At 42.6% G+C, this 14964-nt stretch overlaps 1 long non-coding RNA gene across 3 annotated transcripts in view; it reads left to right on the top strand.

Moving 5' to 3' along the window:
• The window catches only part of LOC102550474 (uncharacterized), a 28169-nt gene extending 18262 nt beyond the window's left edge, over window positions 1-9907 (top strand). For all 3 annotated transcript variants that reach the window (XR_010064423.1, XR_010064419.1, XR_010064416.1), the window contains 2 exons: window positions 1281-7597; window positions 7790-9907. This is a non-coding gene — a long non-coding RNA (uncharacterized LOC102550474). The remainder of the gene's footprint in view (window positions 1-1280; window positions 7598-7789) is intronic.
• The last annotated feature ends 5057 nt before the right edge of the window (window positions 9908-14964 follow it).

The raw sequence follows: 14964 nt of genomic DNA, 5'->3' as shown, positions 1-14964 counted from the left end.
GCTTGTGAAACAGCAAAGTCTTTTATTATTCCCACCACATAAGCAATGTTGATGATCAATCAGGGCCACCAGACAAGGAGTCTGGAGCCTTGTTTCTTCTGGCTTTGTCTATGGCTGCTTTAAATTTGTAAAAAGGAGCAAAAGGCTTCGTTGTAAGATAATACTGTTTGGATCCACACACGCTGCTAACAGATGGGCATACCAAACTTTATTCTCAGTTTTTCAGCTTGGAAACCCATTTTCTCCATGTTGTAGCATCACTAAATGTCTAAATGCCCTGCTCAAATTTTTTTTTAACATTATAGTTCTTCTCTAGTTTTCCTTCCATACAATTCTTGTTGCTCACTAGATTCTATCTAGGAAAAAAAATTATCCAAGACCTGTGGGCAGCACAACCTTTTCCTTACAGACTTTCCCTGGCAGACTGAGGCAGCTAACAGTACAGACCTAGCCTGTTCATTTCCCTTTCTTGTAGAACTATAAAGCTCAGCATCTTAGGGCTTGGAGGAAAGTGTGGGGATGTGGATGTAGATGTGGTGGAGACTATGGAATTCAGTTGCCCTCTCTCCGGGTTCTGTTGTCCTTTCCCCCACCTGAGTGGAAGAAGTGGAAATTAGTGAAGTCTTCTACTGAGTCATACCCATGTCTCCAAAGAAGAGCCAAAAACCTTGTTTAGCATGGATTCGATTAACTGCTTATGCAGCATGTCCCAGACTTCACTGTGTACCCCATGTTCCAGCATGGCCTCTCACTACTCTACTGAGCCTGCTCTGAACTGCCAAGGGTGAGTCAGGTTACTCCCCCTAGAGTGGGTATAAAGGTCTCAGGATAGAAAAGACAAATGGTAGATTGGCGATAACAAGCGAATGTCATTATCACGATGTCCAGAGATGTCATGAGCAAGGGAAGGAGGATGTCCCAAGCTTATCTCAGTCAACTGACCTTTAGAATCTCACAGAAATCCCTTTGCCTCGCTGAATAATGATAAAAAGCATTTCTAGGTATTATATTCTGTATATCATAAGAAGAAAAAAAAGCATTATATATAAGGCATGGTATAATTACCTCGGAATCCGTGGATTCTGTTTCTTTTCCCAAGCTCTTCAGCTTTTGCATATCAAAGACTAACAGATACCCTGAAAGGACTGAATTGGCAGAGACATTTATATTACTCTGCATCCCTAGCAAGGAATGGGGAGCAGAGCATGCTAAAGTCTGCCAACAAACACTAGCACATTCTGTGTTAATGGACCCTTACAGCGTGATTTATTTTGTTTCAGAGTTTGAGAAGACTGCCTGGACTCCTTTCCAAGACTGGGCTTGGCAGCGTGCAGGGGTGTCTAGAATACAACAGAAAGGATGTTTTCCTGCTTCTTAATGAAATCGAGATTTTTAGAGCATTCGCCATACTTATTATTCAAAAATGTCAATCTCCTTCTTTTCTTTTTTCCCCTCTTCTGTTTTCCTGAAATGGTTTTGCTGTGTAGCTCAGTCAGGTCTTGGACTTTAGATCTTCTTGTCCCTGTTCCCAACACATAGAATTCCAGGCAGGTCCGCCACGCTGCATGACCGTGGCTGTGGAAGTGTGGCTCCTCCATGGTGTAAGTGTATCCTGAGGATGGGTTCTCTTTAAACAATGTAGGGAGCAGGTGCCCTAAGTGCCTTATATCACAGAGAGCAAGGATAGGCTTGCAATATCACAGCTCCTTACTATCCCAACTAATTGATTTCTCACAAATATCACACACATACATACCTTTCATATATGTGTGTGTGTATCTCTCTCTATATATATATGTATATATATATATTTCACATCATACACACACGCCTTTTCCTTTACATCCAGTTTAATTTCACTCTATCCTCTTCCAACCTGTTTCAACATTGATATCTACCATCTTATCTCTCTCTATCTTTGCTACAGATTGCACTACCTGGAGTTATCTGCTGTCTACACCTATATAATTTTATCTGCCTCCTATTACTGAAAACCCCCGTATGCCATCATCTTGATGGACCCCAGATAAGCCACGTCTCTCTGGCCTTCCATTTCCCTAACTCCACGCTCTGCATCAATACCTCATTGCTTTGCCACCTTCAACCCAACACTGTCCTGTGCTGAGTCACTGCTCTCACACACCGTCCAGTGCAGGCTGCTGCCCATGGCTTTGTCATCTCGGTTCCTTCGTTTTCCCACACAGCATCAGCTCATGGTTCTGTAAGAAAAACATTGTTCTATCTCTATAAAAGGTGTTCAGTTTCAGCAAAAAGTCATATTTTCTGAGCTCTCCTCTTTCCGTTTAGCCAACTGAGGCAGTTAGTGAAGTCGAGCTCTTGCCAATGGCATGACATAGAGTTACCCGCTAGGGCAGGGACAAGAGATGGCAGCCATCATGGTCCTGTGTGCTTGCTGGCCAGGTTTGGGCCCCAGCACACCCATTTTACAAATAGAATTGCCTTGGCAAGCCACTTTTACTTTGTTTGATTTGTTCATGTGTTGGTTCCTGTGACTCAAGATTAGTGTTGGCTTTTAGCAGTCTGAAGAAAATGTCAGTTAGCTGTTCCCCCTCAAGCTAGAGCACCTTCTGGGTTTATCTGCATTCTCTCTCCTAATCAATTGCCAATAAAAAACAAACAAAACAACTTCTTCGAGCTTATTCCTGATGATGGTGTTATTATTACACATTCATAGTTTCTGGTCCCCCCTAATCATCTGCCTTGCCTAGCAAGACTTCTATGTGTTTTTCTGCTTTATAACAAGGTGTGCCTTTACTCATTTTGTAGCCTTTTACTCTTTCCTCAGAGATGACCCAGGGGAGGAAAGGGGAAGGAATAAACCCTCTCGCTACTCTACCCTAACTTTATACCTTCTTGGTTTTAAAGCTACTTGTTTTGTCTGTCTTAGTTCTTTCTCCCATTTCTGTGTTAAAAAAATGTATCCATTTCCATCCAGAGGACAGACTGTCGGTGTTTGATCATCTAGTGTGTCGAGGCATCAGGAACTATATACGACTATCTTCTATGGTACAAGGTCCTGTTTTCCCAGCATAATATTTTGACTCCTCACCTACTTTGCAGCTTGACCAAGGAGTTCCTATCTGCAGGCTCACCCAAAGAAATGTAATTGAAGATAGATGGCTCAGAACCTATCTAAATGGCAGGCTATGACCCGGGACTCTGACTCCTTATGAAGTGAGTCAGGGCTTCGTACTAAGTTCCTGGCCATCAAGGGCATAGTTGAAACTTTATCTCAAAATAAATAAATAAATAAAACAAGCAAAAATCAATCCATCAACATTTTCTTATCTTTAGAAGTTCCTGTGTGTGTGTTTCATTGTACATGTGTGGTATATGTACTTGTTAGTGCCTATGTGTTTGCAGAGCCGGGTAGTGAATGACTTTGGTCAGCCATTTTTCACTATTTTTTTTTTTTGATACAGAGACACTCATTAAACTTGAAAACTCCCTGATTTGGCTAGACTGGCTGCCCAGTGATCTTCAAGGCTTATAGGCATACACTATCATGTTTGACTGTTTATATAGGTCTTGTAGATCTATGCTTTCATGGCTAACAATTTACAAGCTGAGCATCTCCTGAGCCCCTGCTTTCTTTATATTTTTTTAAAAATAGAAATACAGTCTAATGAGTGTGGGTAATTTAGAAAGTATAAACATACTTGAGGAGCTCATTATTGGGTGGAGCTAGTCAGACATTATAAACTTTCTGGGAAATAAAAACTAAATTCAGATGCTAGGAAAAAGACTATATAAACAAAACCTCTTGGTGAGTGCCCTAGGTTGCTGTCCTGGGTGACAGTGGGTGCCTGCTTGTGCCTGGAAACTATGGCTCTGCCACAACACCTGAACACAGCATTCCCTCTGGCTTAGCTCATCCACTTGGGAGGCCAACCTTTGAGACAGGCGATCAGTCAGACTTTGAAATTTGCTCCCAGTGTCTCTTTCAATCAAAATATGCCTCTTAAATCCTTTTCCTGCTAGGGGAACAGACTAATTTAAATGTGAACACTTTCCTTAATGACTTAAATTGACCCAATAATTCCCCAATTAAAAATCAAAAACCCACAATTTATGGGGCTTAATTTGAAATGGAAATTAATGTTTTCTTTACTCTTTCTTATATCGTGTGTATACGTGTGTGTGTGTTTTATGTGTACATGAGTTTGTGCATAATTGTGTGTGTGAATATAGTTGTGTGCCAAAACACCTGCTTTGCCCTTGAGTAGTATTTGGCTTTGTGTGGTTGTGGAGATTTGAACTTTAGCACTTTACATTTGCAAGGCAAACATTTTACTTGCTGAGCTATCTCTTCAGTCTCTAATTTTCTTCTTTATCTTTCACTAAGAGGTTTTCGTTTTCAGTGAAAATGCTCAATTTAAGCCAGGCTGTGGTGGCAAACACCTTTAATCCCAGTACTTGAGAGGCAGGTAGATCTCTTGAGTTGGAGGCCAGTCTGGTCTACAGAACAAGTTCCAGAGCTGCATAGAAACACACACACACACACACACACACACACACACACACATACACACACACACATACACACACACACACACTCACACACTCACACACGCACACACTCACACTCCACCCCCCCAAAAAAACGACCAAAAAGAAAGAAAAAGTTAAATTTAAATTAAACTTGTCCATCCATCTATCTTGTGTTAAGGATAATAAACATCAATTTTTAAATACTAGTGATTGATCTATTTTAATAGTTAAACTAAGGACTCTGAGCTAGAACTATTCACACTTACAAAGGCAACACTTATGCAGAAGGCCCCGAACACACACTATGTATGTAAAACTAAAGAAAATAATGTGTTTTGTTAATCCTGTCAATCAAGAATAAGGTGACTACTATAATTTTGAGGCAAATTTGAAGGAAGCCTTCATTAAAACTCTCCAAGATGATGGACTCTGGCCAGGTTTATTCCTAGGTTCCCAGAAAATGGCGATCAGTCACATTCTGCAGAGGCTTATAAAAGCAAACCCATAGGACACCATATTTCCCATCAGGTCCCATCGTATGTCCTGAGGCAGGAATACATCCTGACATACTTTCCGCCTGCGTGCCTCCCCCCATGTGACCAAGCACATCTGGTGTAGTCGGGTCAAAAAAACATGTGGCTTGTCACACCCGTAAACAGCAGCGTACGGCATTTCGGGAAGTAGCTGTCTTTGGACAAGGGGTTAGCAGGTTAGAGGCAGTTCTGTTTCATGGATCTCTTAGGCACAGTAATTAAGACTTAAAACATAACTTTTTTGGCTCTCACAGTCCATGAATGGAGTATGTGAGGATTCTGAGAGTTTGGAGAAAACTCCAAGAAAACAAGAGTCCTGCGACCTCTGTTCCTTCTAAACATGGGTGGTTCTTGTACCTTCCGGCCCCTCCCAGGTATGGTCAATAGGAGTGGGTTCACTTCAGATTACACAACATCTACTGTTACTGTTCAGATATTGCCAAAGGGATTATCCTCGCAGCTGCATGCAGCCTAAACCAATGTGACCTTTGCTCATCTGATCTTGCTTGATCCTCAGGATACTCTCAGAATAAATTATCTGATGCTCCAAGTAAAGTTGGCCACTGCATGAGATTTTAGGCTGCTTCATTTTCAGGCCAGATTCACGCCTCCGACTAAAGCAGTAACCATGGGTTACTTATCTTTTTGGTCATCGGCACCAACTACTCTGCCCTAATGCCTCTCCCTCAGAGGGCTAAACCTTGAGAGCGGCTCTGAGTCAGTTTATCCTATAGGTTCCAGTGGATTGGTTGTCAGTGTAAACAAATGTCCACCTTCCGGTGCAGACTATTGGCTTTGTTAGAAAAAAAGTAAGGGCCTCAGACCAAGAATCCTCTGTTTTCTTTGTTAATGGTAATTTTATTACCCTTCAGGTATTAGGAGGTAAAGAGGATTATGTTAAATTTTATATCTCATTGTGTGTTTTGTGTGTGTGTGTGTGTGTGTGTGTGTGTGTGTGTGTGTCGTCTGTCTGTCTGTCTATCTGTCTCTTAGTGGCTTAATGATCTGAGTTGTTTTTTTTCCAGTTTGGAAAAAGTTTGGAAAACATGTTTTTCTAGTACTAAGGATTAAACTTGTCTTGCTATTGAAGTAGTCTTAAAAGTGTTATGAAAACATTGTAAAGGCTGAAGAACCTAAGCTATAGGTTCCAATGATTTTGAGTGGTCAATAATACTTCTGGAACATATATTTAAGGCCCTTCTGCCCGCCTCGTTCTGTACACACGGTCTGCAGTGGTCAGCTGGGCAACCCTGCTCTGTCAGTGCTGTCTGGAAAGCTGCCAGCTTGGTTTGGGTTAGACAAACTGTAATGTAGCATGTGTTAAGTCTCAAAGACCTGGCACAAATGCCTGAGGTGCCTACTAACTTAACAGCAGACCCCCCTCCCATCTGCCCCCCATCCCCTCTCTCTCAACATCACTCAATACCTGTAGCTCCCCCCAGGACTTTTACCCTCCACCCACAACCTTCCCCTTCCAGGGGCTGGGCTTCTGCTTCCCCCCAGTCAGCTTCTCCTCCCTGAATAATTCTTAGCCACAGACTATCAGTCTCCATGTGATCTCTTGGTTCTCTGGCCTCTTGGTTTGTTCTTGGCTTTTTGGTCTAGGGCTTCTCTCTTGATCCTATGTGTGCTCCTGGTCCAGGAGCTCTCTTGGCCCTTAATCCTTGCCTCCCAGCTTCTTCCTCCCACCCCACACTCCTCCTCTCGTGGCCCAGTCAATCTATTGGCTTGGTTCAATCTGGATCCTTCCAGATGCCTTTGGCTATTCTCTCCCACATATCTAAAATAGATTCCTTCTCCTCCTCTTCTTCTTCCTCCTCCTCCTCCTCCTCTACCTTGGAACAGTCATGTCCTCATTTTTTATTCAGCATCTACACAAAAGAAACTTTCATAGAGCTGCTTCTGCCTGGGATACCATGGTACATTTACACGGTGGAATATTATTCAGCTATGAAGAAAGATGAAATAAGTAAAATTGCAGGTAAATGAGCACAGTTGGAGATACTCTTCCTGAGGGATGGAACACAGACCCAAAAAGACAAGTGTTGCTTGTTTTCTCTTATGTGTTGGTGTTAGCCTTTAAGCTTTAGATATGTGTGTGTTTTAATCTGAACAACAACAGAGGTTAGGAACCTAGTAAAGGATCAAGGATGAGGGAGAGGGGCATCTTCCAAGGGGAAATAGAGTATAGTGTTGCAAAGAGACAAAGGTAACAAGAGTAGGAGGATTAAGTGGGGAAGAGGGAGGGAGGGCAGGGTAAAGTAAGCACTATGGGGAGGGAAAAAACACTAAAGCCCTTTTGAAAAGCCATATCAAAACCCACTGCTCTAAACACTTCATAAAATACATACATATCAAAAAGAAATTTAAATGGAATCACGATATAATGTGGAAGATAATGCCTAACTAGATCTCTTACAGGCCAAGTCAAACCCCCAGAGCCAGGAGTGAGTTAAATCTGATGAGTCTTTAGCCAAAGAAGTCCCACAGCTGTTCCCCCAAAACATCACAGACCTTTGCCAGAGCTGGTGATGACTCCTTATAACCTTATGGTGAGTTTAATCATAGTCCAAGAAGTTGTCTTAGCCTCTGGCATATGAACTGTGGAGCCACAATTGCCAGAAACGTACTATGTCAACATGACTCATAAGCTATAAAAATAGATGCCCAAACCAAATAGAATTGTTTCATGTCATGCTGTTTTCTTAATTATTCTGTTTGAAGAGTGTTTCTTCTTTTCCAAGGAGTCCCCACTGCTTGGTAAAAGTCATATTTGTTCAGAAGGCCAACCCGTTCAACGACAGCACTGCCACTAAGAAGACCTCTTGCTGCTAGAGAGTGGAACAGTGAGAATAAACTTCTAGGAGTCAACGCCTGACGAACACACCTATGGCCACTTGACCTCTGACAAAGGAGCCAAAACCATCCAATGGAAGAAAGACAGCATTTTCAGCAAATGGTGCTGGTTCAACTGGAGGTCAGCATGTAGAAGAATGCAGATCGATCCATGCTTATCACCCTGTACAAAGCTTAAGTCCAAGTGGATCAAGGACCTCCACATCAAACCAGATACACTCAAACTAATAGAAGAAAAAGTGGGGAAGAGCCTCGAACACATGGGCACTGGGGACATTTTCCTGAACAGAACACCAATGGCTTATGCTCTAAGATCAAGAATCAACAAATGGGATCTCATAAAACTGCAAAACTTCTGTAAGGCAAAGGACACTGTCACTAGGACAGAATGGCAACCAACAGATTGGGAAAAGATCTTTACCAATCCTACATCTGATAGAGGCCTTATATCCAAAATATACAAAGAACTCAAGAAGTTAGACTGCAGGGAGACAAATAATCCTATTAAAAAATGGGCTAAAAAGACTATACATGGACTGACCCTGGACTCTGACCTCATAGGTAGCAATGAATATCCCAGTAAGAGCACCAGTGGAAGGGGAAGCCCTGGGTCCTGCTAAGACTGAACCCCCAGTGAACTAGATTGTTGGGGGGAGGGTGGCAATGGGGGGAGGATGGGGAGGGGAACACCCATAGTGAAGGGGAGGGGGAGGGATTAGGGGGATGTTTGCCCGGAAACCGGGAAAGGGAATAACACTCAAAATGTATATAAGAAATACTCAAGTTAATAAAAAAAATGGGCTAAACAAAGAATTCTTAGCTGAGGATTATCGAATGGCCAAAAAGCACCTAAAGAAATGTTCAACATCCTTAGTCATAAGGGAAATGCAAATCAAAACAACCCTGAGATTCTATCTCACACCAGTCAGAATGGCTAAGATCAAAAACTCAGGTGACAGCAGACACTGGCGAGGATGTGGAGAAAGAGGAACACTCCTCCAATGTTGGTGGGATTGCAGACTGTTACAAGCACTAAGGAAATCAGTCTAGAGGTTCCTCAGATAATTGGACATTCCACTACCTGAGGACCCAGCTATACCTCTCCTGGGCATATACCCAAAAGATGCTCCAACATACAATAAAGACACATGCTCCACTATTTTCATAGCAGCCTTATTTATAACAGCCAGAAGCTGGAAAGAACCCAGATGCCCTTCAACAGAGGAATGGATACAGAAAATGTGGTACATCTACACAATGGAATACTACTCAGCTATCAAAAACAATGACTTCATGAAATTCGTAGGCAAATGGTTGGAACTAGAAAATATCATCCTGAGTGAGGTAACCAAATTACAGAAAAACACACCTGGTATGCACTCATTGATAAGTGGATATTAGCCAAAAAGCTCGATTTACCCAAAATGCACTCCACAGACCACAGGAAGCTCAAGAAGGAGGATGACCAAAATTCGGATGCTCCCACTCCTTAAAAGGGGAAAAAGTATCCATAGGAGTGGATATGGAAGCAAAGTTTAGAGCAGCGACTCAAGGAACGGCCATTCAGAGCCTGCCCCACATGTGGCCCATATATATACAGCCACCAAAACTAGATAAGATTGATGAAGCTAAGAAGTACATGCTGAAAGGGACCAGATATAGATCTCTCCTGAGAGACACATCCAGAACATGTCCAATACAGAGGTCAATGCTAGCAGCAAATCATTGAACTGAGAACAGGACCCCTGTTGGAGGAATTAGAGGAAGGATTGAAAGAGTTGAAGGAGCTTGCAACCCCATATGAACAACAATGCCAACCAACCAGAGCTTCCAGGGACTAAGCCACTACCCAAAGACTATACATGGACTGACCCAGGGCTCTAACTGCATAGGTAGCAGAGAATAGCCTTTTTGGGGCACCAGTGGAAGGGGAAGCCCTTGGTCCTGCCAAGGTTGGACCCCCAGTGCAGGGGAATAGGGGGAGCAGTAAGGGGGATGTATGGGAGGGATACCCGTATGGGGAAGGGAGGAGGAGAGGAGGGGATGCGGACTTATGGACAGGAAACCGGGAAGGGAATAACATTTGAAATGTAAGTAAAGAAATATATCTAATAAAAATTTTAAAAAAGGACACTGGTAATTCAAAAACCATTCATATATTTCCTGAATACATTTTAACACTACATAGAAATACAACTCACAGCAGGGTCTTTATTTGAGCTACCTCTGGCCCCTCAGCTTACCACCTTTGCACAGGATGGTTTTTGGTGGAGAGGATCCTCGAACAGCTATCAAGGCAAGGCTTTATAGAAAACAGCAAGGTGGGTGGAGGGGTAGTAAGTGTGGAAGCATCTAATTGGAAAGCTATTATGGCCTTTAGCAAAATTGGCTGGTGCGAGGAGTCAAATTATAAACTTAATTTCTGTTTCTCTCTGCATTGGTGGTTGTTAAGCATGGATACAGATTTGTTGGGGAAATAACCTGGAGATGACGCTGGTCTTGTTGGGGATGTAACCTGGAGATGCAAGTCTTATTGGGGGTTAGGCTAGAGACCGGAGCTAGGCGTGGGCTTTGTTGGGGGTGACTTGGAAACTAATGTTAGGTAACCAACCTGGTAGTTTACCTGAGTTCAACTTCTCTAAAATGGAGTCTGAATTTGAAAGATTTGGCCTCTCAGTGCCTCTTGCTTGTCTGCCCCAGAACATGAGGCTATCAATACAGTTAGCTAATGTGATGTTCATTAGAGGCCTAAGGCAGTTAAGCTTCCAGAGGATCCAGGTTCAATTCCCAGCACCCACATAGGAGCTCAAAACTGTCCGTAATCCAGCTACAAGTAATTTGATACACTTACACAGACATACACGCAAAATACCAATCCACAGAAAATGAAAACAAGGCATGTAATTTCTAGGTCTTTTGGATGTGAGAGTTAACAAAATTCTCAAGGAAGACTATAAATTTATTCCATGTATCGTGTTTTATGTACTTCTTTGTTGACTTCTTTTGGGTGGGGATGCTTTGTTTTAGTTGACTGTCATTCCCAGAACCTTCCAGTTTCTCCAGGGGCCAACCTGATTAATTAGATGGGGATACAATGTGGGTCATCACTCTCATATCCTTATGATGTCTAAAAGTGGTTCTAATACCTTACTTAGATTGTGGAGAACCACAGTTTGCCTGTCTCACCTCTGGGAGTATCGAGCTTGTCAGCCACCCATCATGACCACAGTTGGGCTTCCAATCGACTACTTCAACCTTGCTGTTCATTTTGATGGCTACCAGGCTTCCCTTTGCTTCACCAGAGTCTTATTTCCATTTTCACCAGGAAGATGAGCTCTCCCACAGCATGTCCTAGGTCCTCACTTTCAATGGATTGTCACCACAGAACATGTCGAGGACAGCTATGCTCCTGTCACCCATTCTGTCTTATCACTAAAGTCAACGAAATATCTTCGGCAGTACCACACAATGATGGCTTTCAGAGTCTGGGTACAATCAGACTAGCTGTCTCCATTGTAAGTAGTAGGATGCCCCTATTCCTCCCCTATTACAGTGGCATAGTAAACTCACCACAGTGGGAGGGGGTGGTCTGGTGTCTGGGGCTCTGCTGTCTTTATAAAAGTCTTGGTGGCAAGTCCTTAGTTCTGTTTCATTTTGGTTTTGGCTTTGTGTTTGGGCTTCCCAGAAGGCCTCTGACGGTCCTGCTCCAGTACGTTGCCCATCACTCACACTCTGCATTTCATTCTCCTCCTTCAATATACAGATAGCATGCAACAATGGGTATAGGGATTCCTTGTTCTAACCAGTCTGACTGCAGAAGTGGCGAGGATACTAAGTCCATAAGTTCACTCCCTTCTGTTGGTTTTCTGTCCCTATCCACCACAAGAGTTTAGCCGCTGCTGTTCTCTCTAACGAAGTGGTTTTCATTGCCTTCTGGCTGGCTGGTGTTACAGATCCCCAAGCCCACTTCTGAGTATGTGTTCTCAGACCACTTCAAAAATTATTTGCAACTAGACTCTCTGTGACTCAGAACTGTGTGACAATGTTTACTGGGGGTTACTGCAGCTTGAATATGTTTCTTCTACAAACTTCTGTTAGAATCTAATTGCCAGTGTAGTGGTATTAGAGGATGTGGCCTTTAAGAAGCCATTATCATGTGCTGAGCTAGTTTTTGTCAACTTGACACATACTGGTTATCTGGGAAGGCGGAGCCCCAGCTGACAAATTGTTTCCAGTAGACTGGCTTGTCCACATGTCTCCAAGGCAGTGGTTCTCAACCAGCAGGCCATTACCTGCATGTATCCGAGATTTACATTATGATTCATAGCAGTAACAGCAGTAGGACAGCCAAGAAGTACCTGCTCTGGGGCATCTTGGTTCATTCATCAAAGACTATGAGATCCTCTTGCACACGCAACTTTCCCCCCAGCCCCAGATACTTCTTGAATCTTCCCTTCCTCAAAACCTCCCTGATTATTGGAGAGAAATTGTGAGTTCAGATCTGAGTTTTTGCAAATTCAGGGTACTTGTCTGTAATTGTGGAAGGGATGCTTTATTAGGACATCATGCTTTATTATTTTCACCGAGGAAGAAAACATGGAGGATTTTCACATGTTTTCCAACAAGACTTGTCATTCCCAACAGCATTGTTTGGGCCCAGGCCCACACTCCCCACGGCCTGCTACATACAGGTCCAGTCTGACACTTATTCCCCATTTTTTCAAGTCTAATCTGTTCCCACAACTGCAAAGATTTCATGCATCTTCGACAAAAACTACCCTAAAACATTCTTTGAAGACTAGTTCTCCTTCCTTTATCATATGTATACAATTGTTGTATTAATGTGCAGCTTTTCCTGTGAATTTTATTCTTCTCATATTTTGAAGTAAGCCTGTCACTATTAAGCCTGGCTTCTAACTTAGAAAAGATTTTTTTCCTTGTTTCTATGTGTTATGTTAATAAATCTTCTCATGTGTTATAATTCAATGGTCAAGAAATGAAGATTGGAAAAATCATGTTCAAATCACCATATTTTTATACTTAATTTAATGACCTGAGGGCTTCAGCTTTAAAATAACAAATGTGTTTTGAATTAGCCGCAATGCACATCTTATGGGGCTCCTCAGAGCTGTGTGAAATGCTAACACATTATTATAGGCCTGGTATTCTTGTTATGATATGGAGCTTCAAGGCATGGAATCAAATAACAATTCTGCTTCTATTAAAAGATAACATTTTGAGAAACTTTATGAGGCCTGGGGTAAAAAGAAAAGTCCAATTCTAAAATCCGTTTTGCCACCAACTGCTGTAGACTCTGTCACCTGTTACAGAAGACGATGCTGCCAACTCAAGTCATCTAAAATAAACATTTCTTAATCTGAAGCCAATTCACCTTTAGGAGGCCATGGACAAGTGAATCAGCACCTTGGTGACCAAAGTGCACAAGGAGAAAGGGCACGTGTCCCGGAATCAGTGACCAATTCACAGTCTCTCTCTGGCGCTCACAGAGGACACCGGTCATAAGGCACAGGTGCAGTGCAGAGGGCTGTGAGATTACCGTATTTCCAAGCATGCTGCTCTCTGCCTCTCAGCAGAGGGGCTGTGTGGATACAGAAGCTGTCTAATGTCTTCTGGAATCATTTCTAGAATACTCTTAACTGTGTTTTCCACCTCTCTTGATCACAAAATCAACAGAGAGAGGCCTTTCTTAGCAAAGCCAGAATGTATAGAAAAGTAAAAACAGCTAAGTCAAGTAGAACCGTTTATCTCTGTCCTGAGAGCCATTTTTTATCAGTGTCATGTAATGCAGTCACAGCCTTTCTAATAAATGTATGCTGGGCACGGAAATCTACTTTTCCATCTCTCAGTTTGACGACTTGGGGCTGGGGAGGTAGCTCAGTGGGTAAAAGTACTCGCAGTCAAGGCCTCACAGCCTGAGGTCAGCTCCCAAAGGGTCATGTAAAGGCTAGACAGTTTGTCCTCTGACCTCCACACACATACTGCACACAGCCCAGGAGCAGACTCGCACACAGACATGTATACAGACATACACAGAATAAATAAATGTTAAACTACTTTGGTGGAACTGTTTATAAATAATTTTAATGTCTTTATGGTATTATTTTATGTAAATATCTCATAATGTAATTAGTTCAGCATATATGTATGTACATATATATATATGTACCATTTGAAGCTTTCTTTCTTTTTCTGATTTTTTTCTTTATTGGATTTTTTTTATTTACATTTCAAATGTTATTCCCTTTCCCAGTTTCCTGGACATACGCCTCCATCCCATCCTCCTCCCCTTCTTCTATAAGGGTGTGCCCCTCCCCAACTGTCCCCCCTTTCGCCGCCCCCAGACATTCCCCTACACTGGGGGATCCAGCCTTCTCAGGACCAACTGCTTCTCCTTCCATTGGTACCCAACAAGGCCATCCTCTGCTACATATGCAGCTGGAGCCATGGGTCTGTCCATGTATAGTCTTTGGGTAGTGGTTTAGTCCCTGGGAGCTCTGATTGGTTGGCATTGCTGTTCTTATGGGGTTGCAAGCCCCATCAGTTCTTTCAATCCTTTCTCTACTCCCTCCAGCGGGGGTCCTGTTCTGAGTTCAATGATTTGCTGCTAGCATTCTCCTCTGTATATGACATGTTCTGGCTGTGTCTCTCAGGAGAGATCTATATCCGGTTCCTGTCAGCATGCACTTCTTAGCTTTATCAATCTTATCTAGTCTTGGTGGCTATATATATATGGGCCACATGTGGGGCAGGCTCTGAATGGCCATTCCTTCAGTCTCTGCTCCAAACTTTGCCTCCATATCTCCTCCTATGGATATTTTTGTTCCCCTTTTAAGAAAGAATGAAGCATCTGCATTTTGGTCATCCTTCTTGAGATTTATGTGGTCTGTGGATTGCATCTTGGGTAATTCAAGCTTTTGGGCCAATATCCACTTATCAGTGAGTGCATACCGTGTGTGCTTTTCTGTGATTGGGTTACCTCACTCAGGATGATATTTTCTAGTTCTATCCATTTGCTTTTGAATTTCATGAAGTCATTGTTTTT

Source organism: Rattus norvegicus, chromosome 2 (genome assembly GCF_036323735.1).
Source record: "Rattus norvegicus strain BN/NHsdMcwi chromosome 2, GRCr8, whole genome shotgun sequence".
Lineage (NCBI taxonomy): Eukaryota > Metazoa > Chordata > Mammalia > Rodentia > Muridae > Rattus > Rattus norvegicus.
This window is presented reverse-complemented; position numbering and strand designations above follow the sequence as displayed.